The sequence below is a fragment of the Prionailurus viverrinus genome, chromosome C2, assembly GCF_022837055.1.
Source record: "Prionailurus viverrinus isolate Anna chromosome C2, UM_Priviv_1.0, whole genome shotgun sequence".
NCBI classification, from domain to species: Eukaryota; Metazoa; Chordata; class Mammalia; order Carnivora; family Felidae; genus Prionailurus; species Prionailurus viverrinus.
The window spans coordinates 14,374,718-14,399,874 of record NC_062569.1 but is presented as its reverse complement, the minus strand read 5'-3'; the positions used below and the strand labels follow the sequence as shown (position 1 = coordinate 14,399,874).

At 36.6% G+C, this 25,157-nt stretch overlaps 1 protein-coding gene and 1 long non-coding RNA gene across 4 annotated transcripts in view; one reads left to right on the top strand and one right to left on the bottom strand.

The window, feature by feature from the left end:
* The window catches only part of AZI2 (5-azacytidine induced 2), a 37,690-nt gene extending 36,357 nt beyond the window's left edge, over positions 1–1,333 (bottom strand). The window contains exon 1 of one of the 3 annotated variants that reach the window (XM_047876546.1): positions 1,201–1,333. The gene's annotated coding sequence lies outside the window, so the exon portion shown is untranslated. The remainder of the gene's footprint in view (positions 1–1,200) is intronic. The other 2 variants (XM_047876547.1, XM_047876545.1) reach the window with 2 other exon arrangements.
* Positions 1,334–1,748: 415 nt separating this feature from the next.
* LOC125175734 (uncharacterized) overlaps positions 1,749–25,157 on the top strand; it is a 37,924-nt gene continuing 14,515 nt past the window's right edge. The window contains exons 1-2 of the long non-coding RNA XR_007155946.1: positions 1,749–1,867; positions 10,197–10,303. This is a non-coding gene — a long non-coding RNA (uncharacterized LOC125175734). The remainder of the gene's footprint in view (positions 1,868–10,196; positions 10,304–25,157) is intronic.

Here is a 25,157-nt window from a genome sequence, read left to right as displayed (position 1 = left end):
TCTGTTCTTCATGACGATTCGTTAAATCTGCGGAAGACCTCTGATGTGGGCAAGAATTTCCTGTGATCACAGGTGGACTGACTAAGAGGCAAATGTTAGAAAGTGGGGAAGCCAAGGAATGAAAACCGGCCAGCTGATTCCAGAGCCAGCAAAACTCTCAGAAACTGTGCGTCGGTGCGGTGAAAAGTACACATAACTCTCATTTGGGAGACAGGAAAAATGAAGAAGAGACTTGGTCCCCCAACCAGCGTCAAGCGATTACGTGGGAAATTCAGCACTCAGATCCTCAATTACTGTTCTGACTTAATCCAGTGCATTTCCCATTACACCACACTCTCTCTTTAATACTAAAACCTTACATGTGTAAACAACTTCCCATTCAATAAATAATATCGCATTAAAATTTTCTAATGGCCCCGTGAGGGATTATCATTCCAAACTTACAGATGAAGGAGGGAGCGACCACAAGAGGTTGGGAAATTAGATATGGCACGTTTAGAAAACTAGAATTTAAATTATATACTGAGATCTCGAGCAACCCAATTCAAAACTCCATAGTAAAAAAGAAAATGTTTCCTGTGTTTGAGAGGCACGGGTCTATTTCCACGCTAAAACGTCACTACCTTTGATCATCTTAGCGTATCTCCAACAACACACTCGTATTACAGTTTTAGTTAACACTTCACCTCGCTTTTGAGTATCTAAGTTCCTTGTTTGTAGCAAACGACAGTCCACCTACCGTGCATGTAGTAGTAACTCAACAAATGATCGAAAAATCATGCCAAACACACAGGTCAGACACTGGAGAAACGACCAATTACCTACTGTTAGCCTCGTTGACGTGAAGTCCACTGCTTGGATGCCCCAGGCAGTAGCGTCCTAGCTACACAGCCTTCTTCCGTTTCCGACAGAAATGCAATTTCAATGAATGAAATGAAACTAAAGGCGCTCCACTAATTCAGAATACGAAAAGAAAATAAGCCAAAGGGGGAAATAAAGTGAAGGAGGACGGAAGGCTTGGAAGAGCTAGCGTGCAAATCAAACAGGAGTTAGGGATGCCCAGGGGCGGGCCGCTCCCTAGTCAAAGGAGAGGGCAAGGGTTTGTGAAGAAAATGACGTGTCTCTTCCGAGCACCGACAGCAGCGGAGGTGGATCCCGACACGGCCCGCACCCTTAGCCCGGTCGAATCGAGTCACTCACCCCGAAGACAGGCTCCGTAGGGCCGCCCCCAGGGCCGCCGAGTTTCGATTCCCCAGTGTTTGGAAACGGACCGAAAACAAACCGGGTCGCCAGAGGTCACCGCGGGCTTCCGGTTTCCTCGAAGACACCGCCGCTTCCCCAGAGAAGGCAGCCGCTCCGGGAACGCCGCGGAAGGATTCCCATTTCTTTAGCCTCGGCTGCCCCGCAGTGGGCGCAGCCCGGCCCGTCGGCTGGGGCCCGGGGAGGTTCTGGAAGGAGGGCCAACGCTAGGCAGAAGAGGCCGAGCCGGCCCGGCAGAAGGCCCGTTACCCAGCAACACGCGCGCGAGACCCAGGCCCTCCGGCACCCGCCTCGTCAGCGTCCGCCGACCGACAGCCGCCTCGCGTTCCGCGAAGGGGAAGCGCAGTATAGGGGGCTGGAAGCAGCGCACCGCCGGAAGTAGGGCCCCAGCTGTTCCCAGGCTAGACGCCGGGGCCGCGCGAGCAAACCGGAAGTCAGGCCGAAGGGAGCTGACAGGGCATTCCAGAAGACACAGCTTTGAGGGGTGGGGGAAGGAGGATGTGGGCGCGGCGTACTACGTGTCCCGTGAGCCTCCGCGGCGGGGCGGGGCCGCGGCGGCGCTAGGAGGCGGAGGCGGAGGCGGAGGTGAAGGCGGAGCCGGAGTTGGGTAAGGGCCGTTACCCGCCGCTGTGGCGGTCGAGTCGGTGGCTTGTTTTTCAGCAGTCCTCCAGCGACTTCTTTTCACTCAGCGACCGCTTGGGGGTCCCCGAGCGTTTGTGGTGCGTGTTGGCTCCTCTCAGCGCCGTTAAGGGTTTATAAAGCTCTCGCCTCGCTGTGGCTGGGAGTTGAGAAACCTGTAACGATGCTTTCGGGAGGAGGGGGGCGGCAGGAAGCTGTGCAGAGCTCCCCATCTCCGTTTCCTGGGCGCTGCTGCGAATTTTCAGGCTATCGTTTGAAACACAAGCTCGGCGAATTACTCATGGTCCCATAGTTATTCAGAACACGGCTCTTAAAAAAAAAAAATTAATTTTTTGAGTTTAGTGCCAAGCTTTGGGATTTGGGAATTGTACCCGGCTGCCCTAGAGTTGCTACGGCCTTTGGTCGTTTCTAGATGATAATCCCTGAGCTGCGGAGTCGCGAGTTGTTGAATTCGTTACTGTCCTTGGAGGTCGCAGTCAGGTGGATCCCCTCAAGCTCTGCGGCTATTTCTGCCTAAAAAAAAAAATAAAGGAGAAAACGGTAAATGTAGGCAATTTATCCTCATTAACCGCCAATTATCAACAATGACTCCCTTCGCCACCCTCTTACTTAGTATTTTGTCAACTGAAGGCTTAAATATTGGTTAAGGTTAGAAGATATTTTTTACATACCGTTTTGATTCATCACCCCGCCTGTCGTCTCTGATCAAAGGATGGGTTCGACTCAAGGGTTAACTTTGTTTTTTTTGGGGGGGGGGGAGACAGAGAGAGAGAGAGAGTACATGCAGGAGAGGGGCAGAGAGAGAGAGGGAGGACACAGAATCCGAGGCAGGCTCCAGGCTCTGAGCTGTCAGCACAGAGCCCAACCCAGGGCTCGAACCCACGAAGCGTGGGATCATGACCCGAGCCTAAGTCGGAAGCCCAACCGACTGAGCCACCCAGGCGCCCCTCAAGGGTTAACTTTAAAATATGTTTTTGTTGATAACCTTCTCTTTTTGATTTAAGTGAAAATTAACAGCTGTTGTGAATAAACACCACACGCAGCTTAAAATTACATCCTATTTTTAAAATAGGTTAAAATCTAAATGTAATTTTAAAAAAAGTCCACTGGCTTCAATTTATCGGTCTGGAAGAGAGCAGTGTTTTTAATATTTTGAACATGAGTCGTTTAGTTTTTGATTGCCTCGGTAATGTCTTTACAAACTTAAAAGACCACCAAACAGTTTGTTTTGGATAGCAGAGTTTTGAGGAATGTTAATAAAATTGGCTGAGGCACCCCAAATCATCAGAAATAAAGTGATTATCTGGTTTCTAATTTGTAGATTTGGCAATGATCTCTATTTTTCAACTTTCATTCACAATTTAGACTAATTTGAGGCTTGTTGAAAAAGGAAATGCATTTTTATCCTGAGTAAAGAGAAAATGACTTAGCTAATTATTTTAAAGTTAATTTGATGAGAGCCAATTTGTATTTAAAATACATACCTTGTTACTATAATTATGAAAAAGATGGGTTGTTGTTAACAAAGTTATTTTTATATTAAAATGATTTTCTCCCATACATCATCACACACACACCCAAGGTGGGGGAAAAACAGGTAACATACACAAAAGGATGTGAACTACTTAAAGTCATGACTTGTTACACTGTACCCAAACGTGTGTGTATCCTGAAGCAAGCTCTTCAAAGCCCTAACCTTTCACTTTGCAAGGTACATGGAGGGTTTCCATACATACCCTTCGCATAAAGTATAGTTCAAGGGTACTAATTCTCAGGTTGTCCACTTGTATGTTTTCTTCTCTAAAATTTATTTGCCTTAGAGTGTGCCTAAATCTGACACCTTTCCCCCTTCTTCTTTGGTCATGTCCCTCTCCCACTCTGCAAATAAAGCAATACCTTTAATCTGACCTAAATCTGTTAAGAAAGTGAGTGATTCTAATGACTGGGTAACTAATTCTTTTACAAGAGTGGCAATTTCCAGAGGCCTTGGAAAGTATTGCAGGACTCAATTGAATTGTCGGCTTATTAGAAATAATTTTTGATGAGATACCTCTATGTGATTTTTGATACGTGGCTTAGTGGTTCAAAAGAATGGTTGTTATCACCAGAAATCCTTCTACTCCCAAATACTTAGTATAGAAGAATACAAAATAGACGAACAGAATTAACGCAAACTGTTTCTTTCAATGAATAGTATTGAAGAAAGTATTACTTTCTTAGCAATAAATAGTATCAATCCTGGATACATGATCTAATTGGAGAGAAGGCCCTATCTATTTCTTTATGAGATGCATTTCCGGTAAGAACTGACTTGATATTTTATAATGATCATAATTTGTAATATGTTTGTTATTTGATCATTAGTAGTCTAATAATTTAATGATAACACAATACTAAAGAAAATTTTTGGAACTTATGTTCTGAGGATTAAAAAATATATATATATATATATTTTGCTGTTGTTACAGGAAAATGTAATAGGATGGTCAGTTTAAAATATTTTCAAACACTAAAATGTTAGGATAAAGTTATGTGGGAGAAGTGAGATAAAAATATGAATTCAAGGAGAGAAAGAATGATAATCAAGTTCCCATCTGTGAAAGGAGAGCTTGTTTGTGTCCTTTTCAATGGGATGAATGTTAGTGGATTTCAGATAACTATGCCATTTACATTCCATTTATAAAAGAGATACTACTGTCTCTAGCAGCTAACCTTGCTCTGGACATACAATCTGTGCTTCATAATTTTTTGACTTGAAATGCTTTGTATTCAATCGGAATTAGCTTCTGACAGAGCTTTCGTTTTTTAAAAAAATAAAAATGTGAGTGTCATAATTATATGCACAGTAACTAAGTGCAGTGATTTTCTTTTGGAAACATGTAGGTGAAGAAAAATTTGATAAACCCGAACAGCCCTAAATTAGGGAGAATAAATATGAGGACATCAACAGAGAATCCAGAATGTGGTAGGATTGCGCAGAGAAAGAAAAAACATCCAATAGAGGGAATCCTATACTCTTATCAAATGAAGTAAGAGCAACTCTCCTCTGAGGCTTGACAGTTATACTCTTGCTATTTGAGATATGAATTCATTAATTCCATAATTAACAAATATTTATTTAGCACCTACCATGTGCCAGCCATTGTTTTAGATACTGAGATCAAACAGGCAAAATGCCTTTTCCTAGCACAGAGCCCAACGCAAGGCTTGAATTCATGACCCTGAGATCAAGACCTGAGATGAGATCAAGAGTGAGACGCTGAACCTACTGAGCCACCCAGGCACCCCCAAAATGACTATTTAAATGTGTAAGGATGTAAAAGCTATCACAGGGCTATCAGTCATGTGGATTAAGACCAGCAATTCAGTCCCATTAATTTTTTGTGACAGTTTCTATATGTGTCTATGAAAACTTTTTTTCCTATTTAGAATGAGGAGAGAAGAAATAATTCTGAGACTTTGACATCTGCACTGTTAAAACCAAGAAGACAAAGTCAGTTTGTCAGAGAAAAGACATTTTATAAAGCTCCCAAATAAACAACAATGAAAGAATGACTTTAAGCTTCTGTAGGATCTGGAGAAAGAAATTAAGGTAGATTGTTTAAAAAGATTATATAGCAAAGGAGAGGAAAATTTTCCAAACTCATTGCACAACTCAGATTATATAGTAAAATTGTTGAATTTATAGTAGTTGCAAAGTTAAAGACATAATTTCCTAGTGTAGATTTTTAAATTGCCTATGTATAGTTGATTCTTAAAAGTACAAAAAAAGATGTGATTTTAATTCACTAATATTAATCATTTTCTCTACAGTCTTTAACTTTTTTTCTATTTTTACAATTTTTATTTTAGAAAGAGAGTGTGAACAGGGGAGGGGCCAAGGGAGAAAGAGAGAATCTCAAGCAGGATCCACACTCAGTGCAGAGCTCGATGTGGAGCTCAATCCCACAATCCTGGGATCATGACCTGAGCAGAAATCAAGAGTCAGACACTCAACTGACTGAGCCACCCAGGCGCCCCTATATTTTTTTAAGTTTATTTATTTATTTTGAGAGGGAGAGAGAGAGCAAGAGCAAGAGAGAGAGCAAGAGAGCACATGAACACACAGAGAAGGGGCAGAGAGAGAGGATTCCAAGCAGGCTCTGCACTTGGAGCCTGATGCTGAGCTCTATCCCACGAATCAGGCAATTATGACCCGAGCCAAAATCAAGAGTTGGACACTCAGCCAAGTGAGCCACCTGGGCGCCCCTCTGCAGTCATTTTATAATAATCCCCTCTGGCTTTAAAAAACTCCTCCCTCTCATCCCATAGCCAACCTGTTCACCTGGTTTTATGGATCCTACTTCTTAGCTATCTTTCAAATCCTAATTCATAATCCTTGCTGTGCTACAGTTTTCTATTATAATAGAACTATTATATAATATATGTAATATGTACTATATATATTACATAGTTTATGTAAAATATATACTTTATAACATAATTTGTTCTACTATATAATATTTGTTATGTATTATATCGTATGTTATATAATATACTATATATATTATACTATAGTATATAATATACTATATAGTATGACTATAATAGTTATACTAATATAACTATTATTATAGTTTCTTCTAATTAGTTTTTGTCTTTCGGCTTCCAACTTATTCTTTATATTGATATCTAAAATGATCTTTTAAAAATGTAAATGTTGCCATTACAGTTCTCTTCTCAAACTCCTGAAATGACTCCTTAGCATGTTTTAAAAAGCCATTCTAAAACTAGCCCAGCCTGTTTTTCCACCAGCTCCTATAAACATTGCCAACTCAGGCAATGAAATTTGGTATCTTTGTTCATTTATATACAGTTTTCATTGAGTTCACCTGACTGTGATCTTATATATATACTTCTGTATTTTATCATTGATATATTTTTTTAATTTAAAAATTCTCACTTAATTGGGGAACCCTGGAAAGATTCTCCATCAGTTTGAGAATTATGACTCTTCTTACATTATTTTGTCTTAAAATGAAATCACATTTAGAAGAGGATCCTGTATGTCCAGATAATGGATATCATCATAGTGAGTCACAATTTTTTTTATATTATTGCATCGTAATTTTTTTTAGAGTATGTGACAGAAAGATATTATTTTGATACCGAGTGTTCCTTAGTAGTAATCAAAGCTCTTTGTGCCTGAAATAAAAAAAAAAAAACGAAAAACTTTTTTCTCCAAAGATCATCCTAAACTAATATCAAAATTCTTAATTATTCTTCTAAATTATAATGAATTGCATTGCTGTACATTATTTCCAGACATGATAAGAAAAATTCTTGCCTTATCCCATCCTACCAGTACTTTTTCTGGAATAATCCAAATTTTCAACTTAAAGAAGTTTTTTGTTGTTTTTTCTCTGACAAGACAGTTTGATGTATTTATTATTTCAAATGAACTGATATGTTTCAAATACCTTTGTTAGCTAATATAAAAGTTTAAAGATCAGAGATAAGGCAGTACTAGAACTACCTGGAAATAACTTATTGAGAAAATATGTTGAGAAAATCATTGATATGTTGAGCTTAGTGACTGAGGTGATTGCTCAAAATGAAGAGTTTTAGAAGCCAGATGATCCTTTTACTATTTTTCGATTTTGATTTTTAATACTGTTTAGATGAAAATGGAAATGAAATGACTACATTTACTCCAAATCTTGTGTTTTAACTTGGGAATTTATTAGCAACAGAAATACGATTTAAATTACCAGTAACATTTATATTCATGAAAAATGTAATTATTTCTTGACATTGAATATATCATTCACTAAGTTGGAATATTTAATATTTTTGTCAATATATTTTTTTAAGTTATCAAACATAGTCTAAACAGTCTTAAGAGAATAAAAAAGTTTTTTTTTTTTGTCTATGCAGCTAGGCAGAAGACAGCTACAGCTTTCCAGATAGAGCAGACTTACTTTAAAAAATATGCGTATGGATATCTTTGATTTAGGGTGAAAATAATGTCCTAGATTGAGGAAAAGAGGAAGAAGCCTAGGGAAAAAATCTTTGCATCTTGATATTAAGTGAATTAGCAGAATATTCCATAATCCATCGTTTCTAAAAGTCAACAAAAATCTTTATAAGATCATAATTATCTTGCATCTTTTAAAAAAATTATTGTAATGTTTTATTTTTGAAAGAGACAGAGAGAGCATGAGTGGGGGAGGGGCAGAGAGAGAGGGGGAGACCTAGAATCCGAATCAGGCTTCAGGCTCCGAGCTGTCACCACAGAGCCCGACTTGGAGCTCAAACTCACAAGCTGTGAGATCATGACCTGAGCTAAAGTTGGACGCTTAACCAATGGATCCACCTAGGCGCCCCATCTTTCATCTTTACAAAACTGTGAGGCAGGTTTATTCATTTTTTTCAGAAGAGAAATGTAGAGCAATAAAGAAATGATCAACTATAAAATATCAAGGCAGATATGTTTTTGTGTCTGTGTGTATATGTGTATATGCTATGCACACACACACACACATATGTGCATACATACTATGTTTATGAAATGGTCCTTTAGTTAAGAGTTAGAGAAAGTATGCTTTTTCCCCACATGACCTAAATTATATCCGTCTCAAATTTTTTGCTGAGAAAATAATAGAAATTTTAAATATTGGTAATACATAATGTTAATAATTTTGATTACTTCTAGTGATATTTTAATGAAAAGATTTAGGAAAAATAGACTTAGGCGACATTCATTTTACTGCTTTACACACTGAAGGATGATATATTTAAAACCAAATATATCAGTATTATATTAAATGTATGTAGAGTACTCAGAACAAAGACTGTCATATTGGATTAAGAAAAATGCTGATTATAAGTGATCTGTGGAAAATAGCAAAGGATGAAAAAATATTGATCTTGAGTAAGCTGAAGTAGAAAGTAGCTTGATATATTAATGTGAGACAAAGCAGACTTTCAGGAAAAAAAAAAGTATTATTTCCACCAGAAGATAAATGGTTTGTGTGTATCTAATAAAACACCTTCACAATATATGAAGCATAGCTAGACAGAACTAAGAGATAAACACACAATACTGGAAGAGTTTTAACTTAACTCCTTCACTAACTGATAGAATCAAAAAATATATATATTAAGGAAATAGATGATTGGAATTAAAATTATTACTGTCATACCCACTAGGATGACTATTATCAAGCAAATGGAAAATATTCATCTTAAAATTAATATGGAATCCAAGGGATTCAAGGGAATCCTTGAATAGCCAAATCAATCTTGAGAAAGTGTAACAAACTAGAGGTTTCACATTGCTGGTTTCAAAACATGTTACAGAGCTACAGAATCAAAACAGTATATCACTGACCTAAAGACATACATATAAATCAATGGAATAGAGAGCCCCCCAAAACCCTCATATAAATGGTCAGATGATTTTCAAGAAAGATGCCAAGACCATTCAATGTGGAAATGGCAGTTTTTTCAGCCATTGGTGTTGAAAACAATGAAGTTGGACCCTTACCTCACACCATATACAAAAATTAAGTAAAAATGGATCGAAAACTTAAATGCAAGAGCTAACACTATACAGTCTTAGAGAAAAACAGGAGAAACCTTCATGGCATTGGATTTGGCAATGAGTTTTTTATATGACCACAAAAAGCACAGGCAACAAAAGAAAAAATAGATAGTGAAGGTCTCTAAATCACTAACAAAACACAAAAAAATCATCTAGTGATTCCAATATTGGAAAAATACTGTGATATTTACTTTGAATTTCATTAGAACTGTGTAAATACATAACTGAGGAGTAAAAAATGTAACTTTGGCTTCAAAACTAAAATCACACCTATGCTTAAATAATGTAGGCAGTAAATGACATGGGAAATGTTCAAAATGTATTGGTAAGAAAGCAAATTGCCAAGTTCTGTTCAGGATTACAGGCTGATTTATTTACGTCTTTTCCTTCCATTAAGATTACAATAAAAAAATAAGAATATACACATAACAGAAAAAGAAAGGGTTGGGGAGTCATCAATGGATAAAAGATTTCAACAAATATTCTGAAAGAAATGAGGTATGAACATGTTACCAAAGGAATGAACACCAAGAAGCTTCAGTACAGAATATATTGGAGAAGAGTCCACAGTGGAAATGGGAATTAATCTTCCCAGAAAGATAATGGCGAGGCTATGAGGGCCCTAAATGTAAGGTGGAGGATGAATATGGGAATTTTGCAAGTCTTTTATGAAACTAATGTGCCTCCTTGTCTTCTCCATTTCATCGTGCAGAAAGGTGTCCCAAAGTTTTCTCTGAGGCCAAAAGAAGAAAAGACCCACCCACTCTAAAGAAATTGAGAATTGGACAGAGAAAAACCTTTAGTTTGTTCCCTTTCAGGGTAAGAATTCCAACTTATTCCTATTCCTAGTGTGTCATGTTTACTTTGCAGATTTTGGTGTGATATGTTGAAGAAGCATGCTCTCAGTTTTACATTATGTAATTTAAAATTACTTCCATTTTCACATTCTCATTTTAAAACTCTTTGGTGATTCATTTTCTCAATATTTGTGTAGTGATTCTTGAAACAATAATTATGTAGTTACTAGCACCCAAGATAAGAAAGTCATCACTCTTTATTAGAATTATGACACTTATTTCTAAAATGAGAAACATCAATGACAGTGTATAAATCATTTCGAATGACAAGTTGAAATTCTCTAATTAGACTATCTTGAGATTCTATTCTTGTGTCTTGTGATTTAAAGGAAATGGCGAACTTAATTGAAGATCGTTATTCCACAACATTAGTGGAACAAAATTTTACCTTTAAGCAAATCAACTATGTGACTTCCATGGCAAATAGATTAGATAAAAGTCAGTTGAGAATGGGCACATGTAGGGAGAAATAGCTCCCAATCTGAAATTCATGCTCTCTTTGTTCAATCTACTGATATAATTCTAATCCATTTATAACACTATTGTATTTGACAGATTGTCTGAAGAACTTAATTTTAATTATCCTTGTTGGGTCTGTTGTTTTATTTTTAAGTCTCCATATACTGAATAAACTGCGGTATTTGTAACCAATATAGATCTAAAGTATACAGATTGATTACTAACATTTGAAATTAGCATTTAGAACAGTTTATCAGATTTCTACTATTTGTGAACTATTCCCTTAAAAATTTTAAAGCTGAAGACTATAGTTGCTGCAAAAGATACCAATTTTTGATTATACCAATAAGCTGTTTCTTTCCATTCAACTTTGATTTCTGATTTCAGATGAAATTCATCAGTTATCTTCACTATTAAAGTGAAAGAAAAAGTAAAGAAAATATCTTTTGAGCATCTTGGAGCATTTTTTTTTTAAGTGTATTTATTTTGAGACAGAACACACATGCACACACACACCACACACACACCACACATGAGTTGGGGAGGGGCAGAGGGATAGCATCCCAAGCAGGCTCCACACTGTCAGCACAGAGCCTGACTTGGGGCTTGGTCTCATGAACCATGAGATCGTGACCTGAGCCAAAATCAAGATTTGGTCACTTAACTGAGCCACTCAGGCACCCCATCTAGGAGCATTTATTAAGCTATAACCTATCCAGAAGTATCTGCATAAACTAGTTCATGAACAGTAAAGCTAAATTACAAATTTGCACAGATAATAGGCTCTTAATAAGTTTCTGTTGAGTCATTAAGTGTAATCTAAGGTTGACATATAGGCACAACTTTATTAATTAGGTAAATGAGTGAACAGTGAATGTTAAATTTACATCACAGAGAAAATTAAGGATAAATGCATTTTAGAGTTTAGAGGCAAACTAAATAATTATTTGTTAAATTGAGCACTTGACAAAAATCATTAAGGAAAGATGAAATAAGTATACTCATTTTGCATTGGTTTCTGTATATTTTAATTTTCTTATCTAACTACACATTTAACTCGCTTAAAAGCAGTGTAGAAAGGAAATCAAACATTTATTATATTGTTTTTAGTGTACCAGGCACTGAAATGGGTTTTTTTATATGCCGTTTCATTTTGTCATTAAAACCATCCTATGACTTAAGCATTATTATCCTCAACACATACAGATGATAAAGTGATGTTCAGATCATTTAACTGACTTGCCTTAATTTTAAAATGTCGAGAAATGCAGCCAGAATTTAAATCTAGAGCTACAGAAGATATCCAGGTGATACAGCCATCCTGGTTTTTAAATATTTTGAGTATCAACACTGGCGGGGCACTCTAACTCTGAAGTTACTGTCATTTCCAATATTTTATGATACAAATATTCAGTGCTTTTCTTTGACAGGAACTTTTTTAGATGCCAGGATACAGTGGTTAACAAGATAGATAGGAACCTTGCCCGAAGTGGATTTTCACTTGCTTGTAGAGGACTTTATCAAATAAATTATAATACGGTGTGTTAAGTGGTATGTGAAGGAAGTAAGACTGCTAGGGGCACATGGAAAGAGCATTGACCCCTACTTACCATTTTTCGGATTGGTTTAGGTATCATCTCTCTTAAGTGGCCTGACACCCTGTACCTGAAAGTGTTAGTGTGCCACATCTGCTTCCATAGCATCCTGTGTTTGTCTTATAATACTTGATACTTAACATTACTTGAGGAGAGGGATTTTTGTCGTTCCCTAAGCATTAAGTCTGGCTTTAGCAAACCCTCAAGAAGTATCAGAACCAAAAACAAACAACAATAGAATCAGGATCTAAAACTGTAGCAAATAAGTAAGGAGTTTTAGATAAGATTTTAGGTATTGAGAAGTAATGGAGATTTCCTTGTAAAGTAGGAGGCAAGTTTATTTTTCGAGAATGAGGAAGATGGTGTGAGATTTATAAAGGTTTAGAATAATCACAGTAAGGATACAGGAGGAAAGAGAAAGAATACGTAAAAAGGGTAGCCTTGAAGGTGTGCTAACAGCTCCTCTGAGCTGGAATCTTTTCATTTAGAGTGGTACCAATAGACATGAGTACATAATTTCCTCTAAGAATCAGCAGCTCCTGTGCAAGAAATCAGGGATCAAGCCTATATTTGGTAAGAATGTTCTTGGCCTCAAGTAGTTGGACAGATAAATAGTTTAAACATGTAGGGGTTTTCTCACGTATCCAGAAGAACACACAGATATAGAATGACAGTAAGATTCCTAAAGTTAAGAACAAAAAATTTTACTTCTCAGAATGTTACCATGCATTCTTCCCTGCATATCAATTGGAAATGGCTTTTCTTCTGTTTTTTTTTTCTGAATTCCTGTTTTGTACAATAAATACGTTTCACATTAAAATTGATCATTGAAATAAAGGTTTAGAAGGAAAGTATCTCTGTTTTGTTTCCAAAACATTTTTTAGTTTATGCTGAATGTTATTAGTACCAGATAACACTTGAGCATCATTAAGGAACCCAGGACATAAGAAGAAATGATTGTACATTTTAAATGGGTGAATTTTTTGGTATGTGAGTAATATCTCAGTAAAGCTGTTAAAGCTAAAGAAATGAAGAGAAAAAATGGGAACTTCCTCCCCTACATGTAGCAAAACTTAATAGAAAAATTAACTCTTTGTTGTACAAGTAATGTATCAAGAGCTTTCTTAAAAAGTGGCTTCTGGTTTTGGGGTGGTGGGGAAAGGTGAATCATTGTAGATGAGGCCTAATCTACCAAAATTATTAAATAAGTCAAGCTTATATTTTTATACCAGACTCTCTTTTCTCAACCATTTGTATAATATATATGTCATAACTTGCTCTAATCTCACAACGCTTCCCAGCTTGCTCGTTTCTTTCTTTGCATTTCTGTTCTCCTGATTCACAGAAGGAAAAAAAAAAAAGACCAAAATACAAGAACAGGGGCACCTGGGTGTCTCAGTCAATTAAGAGTCTGACTCTTGGTTTTGGGTCAGGTTATGATCTCATGGTTCGTGAGATTGAGACCTATGTCGGGCTCTGTGCTGACAGCCAGAGACTGTGTTGTGCTTCTTTCTGTTTCTCTCTCAAAATAAATAAATAAATATTAAAAATAAAACAGAAACCTACTTAAAGTTGGCTAAAATTGTTTTCTCCATTTTCTCACTTCATAATTACAGTTTAGCATGCTCCAATGAGGGTTTCATGTCTACCACTAACCTAATGTTGTTTATAGATCATCGATGACTTCCATGTTTAAATCCAATGTATATATCTCTGTTCTTCTTACTGAAATCCTAAGCAACATCTAACACAGTCATGTGTTCTGTCTTTCTGGAAAATGAGGGTCACCAACTTTGATTCCGTTACTTAGGCTGAAAGCTTGGTAGTCAGTCTTGATCACTACCTTTCCCTTATTCCCTACACAAAATATATCTGTGAGTTCTACCTGGTTCACCTCTAAAACATATGCAATCAGTCTACTTTTAGAAGAAGTCTACTTCTTAGAGCCATATTTCTACACAAGGGTAAAACATTATTTCTATCCTCAAATCATTTATACTGTAATATGATGTATTTTTAAAATACATACTTTGTTGAATTGTTCCATATATACAAAAAAGTGTGAAAACTATAGCTCACAAAGTAAGTACACCTGAGTAACCATATTCTGGGTAATGATGAAATCTCTTCCTCTCATTCATTATCTATCACAGTTGTTACGACCCTTGAAGAACATTGCTTGCCCCCAAGAAGCTACCAAATGGCTACTCTTAGTCACTAGATCCCTTTGATCCAAAGCTGACTACTATCTTAACTTTTAACACTGCACATTAGTTCTGCTTGTTTTAAAACTTTATTTAAATGGAATCATGTAACATGTATCTTTTTATCTGGCTTCTTTTGGTATTCACTCAGGTTTGTGTAGCAGGAGTTTGTTCATTTTTATTGCTATATGCTATTCTACAATGTGAATTTACTGTATTTCATTTTTCTCTTCTACACTTCATAAGATATTTTAAAATTTGTTAATGTTTATTTTTGAGAGAGACAGAGTGCGAGCAGGGGGGCGGGGGGACAGGGGGAAGAGAGAGAGGGAGAATCCAAAGCAGGCTCTAGGCTCTGAGCTGTCAGCACAGAGCCTGATGTCAGGCTCAAATCCACAGACTGAGATCGTGACCTGAACCGAAGTGGGACACTTAACCAACTGAGCCACCCTGGCGCCCCTATAGATATTTTAGTTGTTTATTGTTTTTGGCTACAAATACTCTTGAACATATCTATTGATATATATATATATATATATATATATATATATATATATATATATGTGTGTGTGTGTGTGTGTGTGTTAGCTATAGATATTTGTGTCATATAAATACCTAGAAGTACATATGTTCAAATTTACTAGATAGTAAAAAGCAAGTTGCCAGTGGACATACCAGTTGGCAATGCAACCAGCTGTGTATGAGAGTTCAAGTTTGTTTATATCCTTGCTAACATTTGGCATCGTCGGTCCTTTTAACAGTGACTTTGCTGATAAGTTTATAGTGGTATCTCGTACTTTTTTTTTTTAATTTTATTTTATTTATTTTGAGAGAGAGAGAGAACGTGTGCATGCACTCAATTGGGGGAGGGACAGAGAGAGAAAGAGAGAGAATCCTGAGCAGGCCCTGCACACTCAGGGCAGAGCCCGATACAGGACTTGAACCTATGGACCGTGAGATCATGACTCAAGCTGAAACCAAGAGTCAGACGTTTAACTGACTGAGCCACCCAGGTGCCCCTCTCATTGTACTTTTGCTTTGTATTTCCTTTATGATTGTCAAGTTTGAGGCCTTGCCATATTTATTGGTTACATGGATTGACTCTTGTGAAGAACCTGTTTATGTGTTTTGGCTATTTTTCTATTGGGTTTTCTGACTTTTTTCTAATTGATAGATTTGTACCGGAAATCTTCCTGCACTTATAGTCATACTGGCGTCGTATTTGTCCTTCACATAGGCCCAAATTTTCTTCTTGTCATGGCTCTTTATGGGCAGTGTCTTCAGTTTTCAAGTTTCAGCTCAAATGTCATTTTTCATGTAAAACCTTCCTTGACCATCTCCTCATCTCCCTCAGCATATACATTTATCATACCAACCTTTTTTCCCTTCAGCATCTATCAACATCTGAAATTATCTTATTTTTTTGTTTGCATATACTATCTACTTCCCTTCTTACTGGAATGTTAACTCCTGCTTACTATGTCTATTTTTATTCACTGCTGTTTCCCAGCAGTTGGAACTATTGTGTGGCATGTGAGAGGTTAAAATACCTGTTGAAAAAAATCAATGAATGAGTGAATCAGGGAACAAATTAATGCCAAATTTGAGGTACTGTTCGTTTTGATATATTTACAGAAGAGTACATACCATTTTTCCCCTAAAAGACTATATGTTTTTGTGGATAGAAAGCAATGTTCTTGAACTAGGACCATTGCTTATTATTTCTTATGTGCATCATAATTACATTCCTGGTAAGATTATTTAACCCCTAATGATCTTCATTTTCCAAGGTAACTCTAAAAGTAGCCATTATTGGTACATTGCTTGTTCACCTTTGCAATTATAAAATTTACAAATCCATGAAACATTTTTCAATTTAACTTTTGCAACAAGAAGTTACAATTTAGCAAAATAAATTAAATCAAGTACTTTGGATACACAAGTGTTTAAGGCTACTTAATTAGCAGAGACAGTGCAGGTTGAAATTTATTGAAAATTTGTACTTTGATGGTTTATTTGGAAACTTGTTTTCATATTAAAATATTTCTTCAGAATTTTCAATAATTGATTTTAATTGAAGATCTGATATATAAGCTATAATTATGAACAACATGCAAAGAAAAATATTAAATCTGATGAATTAATATTATTCAAAATTTTCTGTAGCTAGTCACCACTTTGATATATGTAGATCAATATCAAATTTTTTTAGAATGTTTACTTCAAGGATAGATTATGTTATGTTACTAAAATATCTTTGAGAAATAACTTTTATATATTGTTAATTTTGTCTTTTTACATTTATATTAGTCCTTTGAATTTATTTCCTGTATTCATTTATAAAACTCATAATATTGAAAATGTAATTTTATTATATTTATTTAAAACACATATATACTTCAGTCTATTCTCATTCATGGTCATTATGTTTTATTATTACATCATTGTGAACACTGAATTAGCAAATTCTGAATCATTGCTCCTAGAGGAAATGCAGAATTAAATTCCTGCAAGCCTCTGGTCACCACATTTTCATTAATCATCACTACAGAAGCTTGTTTTATGTGTGTTTCTGTTTAAAGACACCTTATTTAATCTATACTGTTGATTCATTAACATTGAGCTCATGGCCAACAGCACTATAACTCTTGCCTAAATAAAGCTTATCTAGCACAGATTTTCTCCTTAAGGTACATCACAGCCTTCTTGAACTTAAGAATGCTAGCTGTATGTGTGGGGGACATTTTAAACAATAAACTCACCAACAAAAGTACAGTAATTGGGAAAATGTGGCACTAACTAGACCATGTCTCTTCTGAAACAAGAAGGCAGAGAATTTCCTATGAAGGCGCAGCAAATATTGATATTTGAGGTTATAAATAATTTATAATGAGTGGGAAAAATTACAAATATGGAATTTGCAAACAATGAGGATTGATGTATAGTTATATAAAACAATACAATTTAAAATTTTCTAATATAAAAACTTTGGAAAATAGAGCAGAAAACAATTTATAATCTTACCACCGTAAGATTTTTACATCTTTTTCCAATTTTTGCCTCTGGTATATATATTTTCAAATATTGCATGCACAGCTACATTTTTTGTCTTACACCTCAGTGTGCCTCTGGAAAACCCTCCTCCTCCATTGATTTTTTTTTTTTTTATTGGCTTATTTATTTAGAGACAGAGAGAGCACAAACAAGGGAGGTGCAGAGAGAGAGGGAGAGAGAAAGAATCCTAAGCAGGCTCCGCACTGTCAGCGTGGAGCCCAGTGCAGAGCTTGAACACACAAAAACCGCAAGATCATGACCTAAGCTGAAACCGAGAGTTGGACGCTTAACCAAATGAGCTCTCCAGGTGCCCCCGTTGATGTATATTTGATGGAGTTTTCTTTACCCCATGCTCCAGAGATGGGTATGTGACCTATGCCTAAAAATTGTGATATTCACCAGCTACGGTCGTTGATACTGGGATAGACATATGTTCACTTAGAGCCAGTGTGGTGCCGTAAGATTTTTGCTGGATTTCTGGAGGAGACATTTGCTCTTTTATACTGGACTTGAATTTTGCTGCCACTGTCTTTCATGTGGAACCTAAGAGTGAACCTAATGCAGAAGGAGGAAGACTAGAGAGACTAAGGAAAACCAAATCCTAACGAAATAATTTAATTGGTCTTGAATTAATTTATTTTTATAAAATTGTATATATTTAAGATGTATGATATAGTATTTTAACATATATATATATATATATATGTATATATATATAGTTGAAATGATTACTACAATCAAGCTAATTATGATACCCATCACCTCACATAGTTGCTTTTGTGTTTGTATGGTAAGAACACTTAAGATTTCTTTTAGTGAATTTCAAATATACAACCTATACAACCTAGTATTATTAACTATGACCAGCGTACCATCAATTAGGTCTCTAGACCTTGACTCATATAACAGAAACTTTGTACCCTTTCACAAATATTGCCATCTCCTCCCCATCATCCCTGGTAACCACCATTTTCTCTGCTTCTATGATTTTGACTTTTTTTCAAATTAAGTGATAATCATACAGTATTTTTTTTTTCTGTGCCTGAATTATTTCATTTAGCATGATGCCCTCCAGGTTCATCCATGTTGTCACAAATGACAGATTTCCTTCTTTTTTAAGGCTGAATGAAATTCCAGTGTGGGAAGGGTATGAATAATGTGAACAATGCCACAGAGATCATGGGAGTGCAGATATTTCTTTGAGATAATTTTATTTCTTTTTGATATATACCCGGAAGGGAGATTATTAGATTATGGAACAAGCTATCAGTTTTGTATAGACCTGCATGCACATGTGTATATGTGTGCACGTATACTTATGATTGGTCCTGAATGAAAATAATAACTGAATTCATTCCATATGACATTTAAGAACATTCAGTTGCTCAGGTACAGGAGGGGGGGTGGGCAAGATCACTAAGTTCACTAAAGGAAGGTCAAAAGGAAGCTCAGGGATTGGTTAGTTAGGGGTCATGTTTTAGGAGACTGAATCACCTCTAGCCCAAGCTTCTTCCTGACACTCATCACTGCCTTCTTTTAAGATTTGTTCCTTATTAGTAGTAAAGTGTAAATCTGTTTAGTAATCCTTACCTATATGATATATAAATGTCTCCTACACTAATCTGATCTTGTCATTTCTAGTTCTTTATTTTAATTCTTTCATACCTGCTGGAGGACCCATTTAAACAGTCTCAAAGTCTGGGTGTGCCTGGGTGGCTCAGTCAGTTGAGCATCTGACTCTTGATTTTGCCTCAGGTCATTATCTGATGGTTTGTGGGATGGAGCCCCACATTGGGCTCTACGCTGATAGCACAGAGCTTGCTTGAGAGTCTCTCTTTTCTCCCTCTGCCTCTATCTACCCCTGCTTGTGCATGCACACACACACACAAACTCTCTCTCTCTCAAAATAAATAAATAGATAGTTTTAAAAAGAATCTCAAAGTCTGAATATATAGGTAGATTATTTTCCCTTTACTTTATTATGTGAATGTTAACCTGACTTAAGAATGCCAGCAAATCTTCACCCTGAAGTGTAGAGTTGCTTTTTTGGTGAGTGGAAGGAAGAGATAGATTGAATACTGCCACAGAAGTAGTTCTTTGTGACTTTGAGTTCACTACCAACTCCAAATTCAAGACTTTATAGATCCTTACTTAATCTTCAATATTTTCAATCTCTGGAGTCTAGTACTATTAGAGCACTTGGTTTATTCCAACCGTAAATCAAATGCCCTTTCTCCCATTCCTGGCGGTGTCCCTTCTTAATGTTTCCAGTTTATAGTAGTAAATACCCTCTACTAGTGGTCCCAAAGTCAGCTGGATAACTGTAGCATAGTGTTCCAGTCTCCAGTGGTTTCAATCACAGCCAATAAAAAGAGAGATGAACCCTGAATCAGTCTATTTCTACCACTGGACTCTTCTTATGGACCAAGAAAGACACCATCTCTAACAATTAGTATCTTTGAAGGCTAGATTAAAATAAATTTTTAGCCTGTAACTCTAAGAAAATGCCTTTTTAGTGAAATGATGAAATGCTGCCTAAATCTGGTTTTTAATCTGGTTTTTAATTCCCAGCTAGAATTCACTTTCTTTATGCCTTAAAGTAATTCCTAACTAGTATAAGTTTGGTGCCCAACCCCCTGAATGGTTATGGTAAAAGTTAATTTGTGGCTTTGTTTTAGGGTAATGATTTTTAATCTGACGTGGAGTTGGACAATTTTACCATCCGTCCAAAATCCCATCTGGTAGTCCTTCAAATATACCTCAAATCTAAGACTTTCTTGTTCCCATCCTAATAAGGCCAGCTCAGTGTCACATTAAAAAAATACAAAGTCTATTTTTAAAAGCATTGAAAATCAAGTCTTTATGAAGTTTCTTGAAGCAGTGGAAGAGGAGGAAGTCCTTCGTTTGATACTAAGTAAAGTAAAATTTGTCTTTACCCATCTATCCTCTTCAAAGTTAACAAACTATGCAGGAATTACTTGCCTCTTTTCCTTAAAACTCATTTAAAAAATGACCTTTCACTTTCTTACTTAATTCCCTCCTGCCTCCTATACTCTCCCAAATCTTGTCTTACAATATCTTCATATTTTTTCTTCTATAAAGAGCATTCTCAGCCCCTCCATGTCTGCATTTTTACCTATCAGCCAACTAAGTCCCTGGGAGTAAATAAAAATTCTTTCTTAGAGATATGAACTGAAGAGGGGAAGATGAAGCTACATTTTTAACCTCTTCTGTCTCTACCTTATATGTCCCTTCAAGTATACATAATGCATTTAGATGTTAAGCAGTCTTCAGCACCTTGTAATGCCCATTTACCTCATCCATCACCTTGCATACTGCTCCTACTTAGGTTGTTGAAGCTTTGCTGCTTGACGCTTCTTTGTTAAAAACAAAACCAAAAAATCTATTGGAGAACTGCGGGAGACGGTCTTTCTAGGTAAGGCAGTTAAGTGAGGGACTGGATGTGGGGTAGGAAGATGGCCTGGTGTATACTCCGCACCTCAGGAATGTTACTGAGTATGGAATAGCTGCCTTTAGAAAACTATTTCTAGAAGACAAAATGTAATGCCCGAAGTTCCGAAACCTCCCACAAAAGTCCACCAGAGTCGTAAGTCAAAGCCAAGCGGCAAGGGTCGTTTATTGCAGGTTCGAACCTGGTCCCCCGCGCACTCGTCGCCGGTGACGCAAGAGGCCACGATCAGGGTTGGTACAGCGCTTTTATAGACAGAGACAAGTAGCACAGGGGAGGTTTTAAATTATGAGGTGCCTGATTGGTTGATTTTAAAGTAAGGACATTTGTTGTTCTCTGATTGGGCGTCCTTTGTCCTTTGGCGGGAAGGTTTTGTCCGTTACTTGTGGCGGGAGGAAAAAAAGGGGGAAGGGGGAAGGGGGTAGGGTAGGTGAGGAACGTGCTAAGCAAGCAGGTTTACAGAAGCGAGAAATGCCGGTTAGTTTATGTACAATCACTCATTCCATCACATATCGGACTACATTTAGGAAGGTTTACAACCCATTCTACCACACAGCGGGTTACATTCAATGCTCGTAGCAAACAGCAAACAAAACAGACTTCTCAGCAATTGTATTTCTTATCAAAGATCCATAATAAGCAGAAAAGAGAACTTTAGCTTTAAACTAAGGCAGGGCTGTCATTTAGATTTAAAGCTGTTCTTTTCAAAAATGTTTACTTTTACAAGCCAAAGATGTGCTGAAGTACAGAGGGCTGCTAGATTGGCAGAGCTAGGTTCTGCAGTTCTCAGTTTAGTTACAGTAAATAACGAAAGGACTTCCAGAGCTGCAGTTCGCAGCTACCTGACACTTCAGAAGACTTTTGCAAATAGCCGAGTACTACTTATGAAAAGATAGAAAAAGTTGCCAGCAGGATAAAAAAACACAAAAAAACGGAATCATGTGGTAGGTACAAGGGCAGGACTCAGTCTAAACTCTATATCGAAGCCAAAGAACGTGGAAAGTATCTTGGAAACAGGATAAAGAAGCAACCAGATCCGTGGAAAGTATCTTGGAAACAGGATAAAGAAGCAACCAGATCCGTAAACTGCAGGAAGAATTTCAGCCTCACAGTCCTGATACCCACCATACCCCTCAAGTAATTTGGCCACCTCAGTCTCCCTGTTGCACTTACCTGTCAGATGACGGCTCTGATACAGAGATGGCTTCTGGTTCTAACAGCACACTTCCCTTTTCCTTTTTAATCTGACTTGTTGGAAAAGGCATAAACTATGTTGTGAGTTTAACTCTAAAAAAGGCACTTTGGGGAAGTCCTTACCACCCATTTATTGAAGCCTTGCTGCGGCAACAAGAAGGATTTCTGAGAAGCTGGAGGATCAGAGTGCCAGAGCCTCTGCCATTTCCACTGAGGAGTGGTTTATGTAGATGGGGACCAAAAAATCCAAATTTAATTTGCTGGGGCTGCCATAACAAAGTATTACAGACTGAGTGGCTTAAATGGCAGAAATTCATTTTCTCCTTGTTCTGAAGGCCGGAAGTTTGAAATCTAGGTGTCAGCAGGGTGGTTCCTTCTGAAGTCCTTGAGGTAAGGATCTGTTCCAGGCCTTTCTTCTTGGCTTGTAGATGGTCACCTTCTCTCTGTGTTTTCACATTGTTTTTCCTCTGCAGGTGTCTGTCCAAATTTCCTCTTCTGATAAGAGCACCAGTCAGATTGGATTAGGGCCCACCCTAATTTTAATTTACTTAAGCTCTTTAAATACCCTATCTCCAAATACAGTTATATTCTGCAGCACTGAGATTTAGGTCTTCAACATATAAATTTGTTGGGGGTGGGGGGGAAGGGGAGATACAATTCAGCCCTTAATAGTGGCTTTCCAGCTCTTTGATACTTATTATTATGCTTAAAGACAATTTCTAGAATGATTTGAGTTGGTTCTTCTTTTCTCCATTTCCACAAACTCTGAAGCCAGTACTATAGAAAAAAAATATTTTCATAATATTTAAGATACTATTTCATAGGAATCCTGAATGCCACTATAAAGTCTTTATATCCCCTTCTAATGAAAGAAAGTAAGGGAATTTCAGAGGACTGAGATAGTGTTAATTGTATGATAGACCACATGTAATTGTAGCCTTCTATATTGAGAAGCGATGGTTGAGGCATTGTTCAAAGATGACTGGCTGTACTTGTTTTCCCTCATAATAATAAATACTCAATCACGTAGTCTTGTCACTGGAAGTATTTAACAATTTTGAATTAAGGTTTTGCCAAGGTTCTGATCACTCAAATCTTTACTACTGAAATATTAATCAGGACACACTATGCTTCCTAGTGTAAATACCTTGAAGGAGAAAATAATTCCTAAATATACAAAGAGGTAACTTGACTGTCTATGTTGTATCTTGTGTCACTTCCCTCTGTGTTAATATTTGATAAGGTGTTTCATTTATATGAGACTTCTAATGCATAACCAAATCACCTCTTTGGGAAAACGTATGAATAGTACCAAAACACTGCATATAGTAGCTAATATACTCTATCACTCTGTTACACTCTCTGAAAAATAACATGTGGATCTCCAAGATGGCACAGAACAAAGGGTGACACTTCTTGGGCTTCATTTCTTAGAAGGCTTACCATATATGTAAACAGTTGACTTTTGTTTTTATTATGTGACAAATGATTTCACTAAAAACCTGCACAATTCAGTTTTAGCTGTGGGTTCAGTTGACCTTTGTATTTACCTATGTAGGTAGGCATTTGACTTGTGGTAATGTATTAGGATTTCTTGTTTAATATTAAGGAAAATTTCTAGAAGAAAATACGTGTGTATTAATGCTGAATGGATTGGTTTTTTGGGTGTCTTATTTTAGTCAGGCTTTCTATACAATGAGATGTTATGTGATTAATGAATCCTGAATGTGGAGCTCTTTAATTCTGAAATCACCATTAAAAGCTTTTCTTAGTTGAGCCCAAGCCAAAGTGCTCTCATTGCTGCTTTTCTAAAAGTTCAGGTGGGGGGTGGGGGACCCACCAATTCACACTTTTTATAATGAGGGAAGAACATTTTGCCTACCTTGTAAAAATGTGATTCAGTGTCATTCCTTAACATTGGATTTTAAAAATTGGATAGTACAAATAACAGTAGCAGTGAGCCACTTTTATGGGTATCCTATAATTTTATAATTATTAATCTAAAAGTAAAGTTCTGTTCTTCTTTCTTTTGGACAAGCCTACACAGTTCGTCCCATCCTAGACACAAACTACATAGTGAGTTGGATGGATTCTCCCATAGCCTTTGAGATATATTATGAGGTCTTACCCGTTATCATCTCTCCTGAGTCATATCTGAATTTTATTTTGTGCATTTTGGCTGGTACCGGTGGTAGAGGATATACCATAATATAGATTATTACTATATTTATTACTAGACGCAACCAGTCTTCTTTTTTTCCCTTTTACCTCTCTTTGCTCATAGAATGTACTATATGTAGTCATATACTTTGAATTAATATATTAGAAATCAAAAATCTGTTTTGTACTTTTTAAGTTGTTCAGTACAGGCTTGTACTAGGATAGTTAATAAATTTAGTATTTTACAAAATTCAAAAAAGAGTATACACAGAAAAGTAACCTTGAGGCTTTCCTGCTTTCCTAAAGTTCTTCTACTAAGTATATTCCCTCCTTACAATATGCATTCTGAATCAGTCCATATGTCTATATTTTGAAAATATTTCTTCCTTGTCTCTTTTTTGCCTTTCAACTTTTTTATGGTTTTATTTTATTTTTTTGAGTTTTAGTTCCACAGAAGATTTAATCTCAGTGTGTTCAAGTTTATTAGTCTTTTATGACTTTTATGTCATACATACAAACACATTGGTACTTCTACATTATATATGTTATTTTACACTTTTTTACATTAGTGTTTAGTAATTCTGGAATTATTTTTTATAAATGGTGCTAGGTTGAGATTTAACTGTAGTTGTAAAAATTATGAATGAATGTTGAATTTCTCACATGTAAATACACGATTAT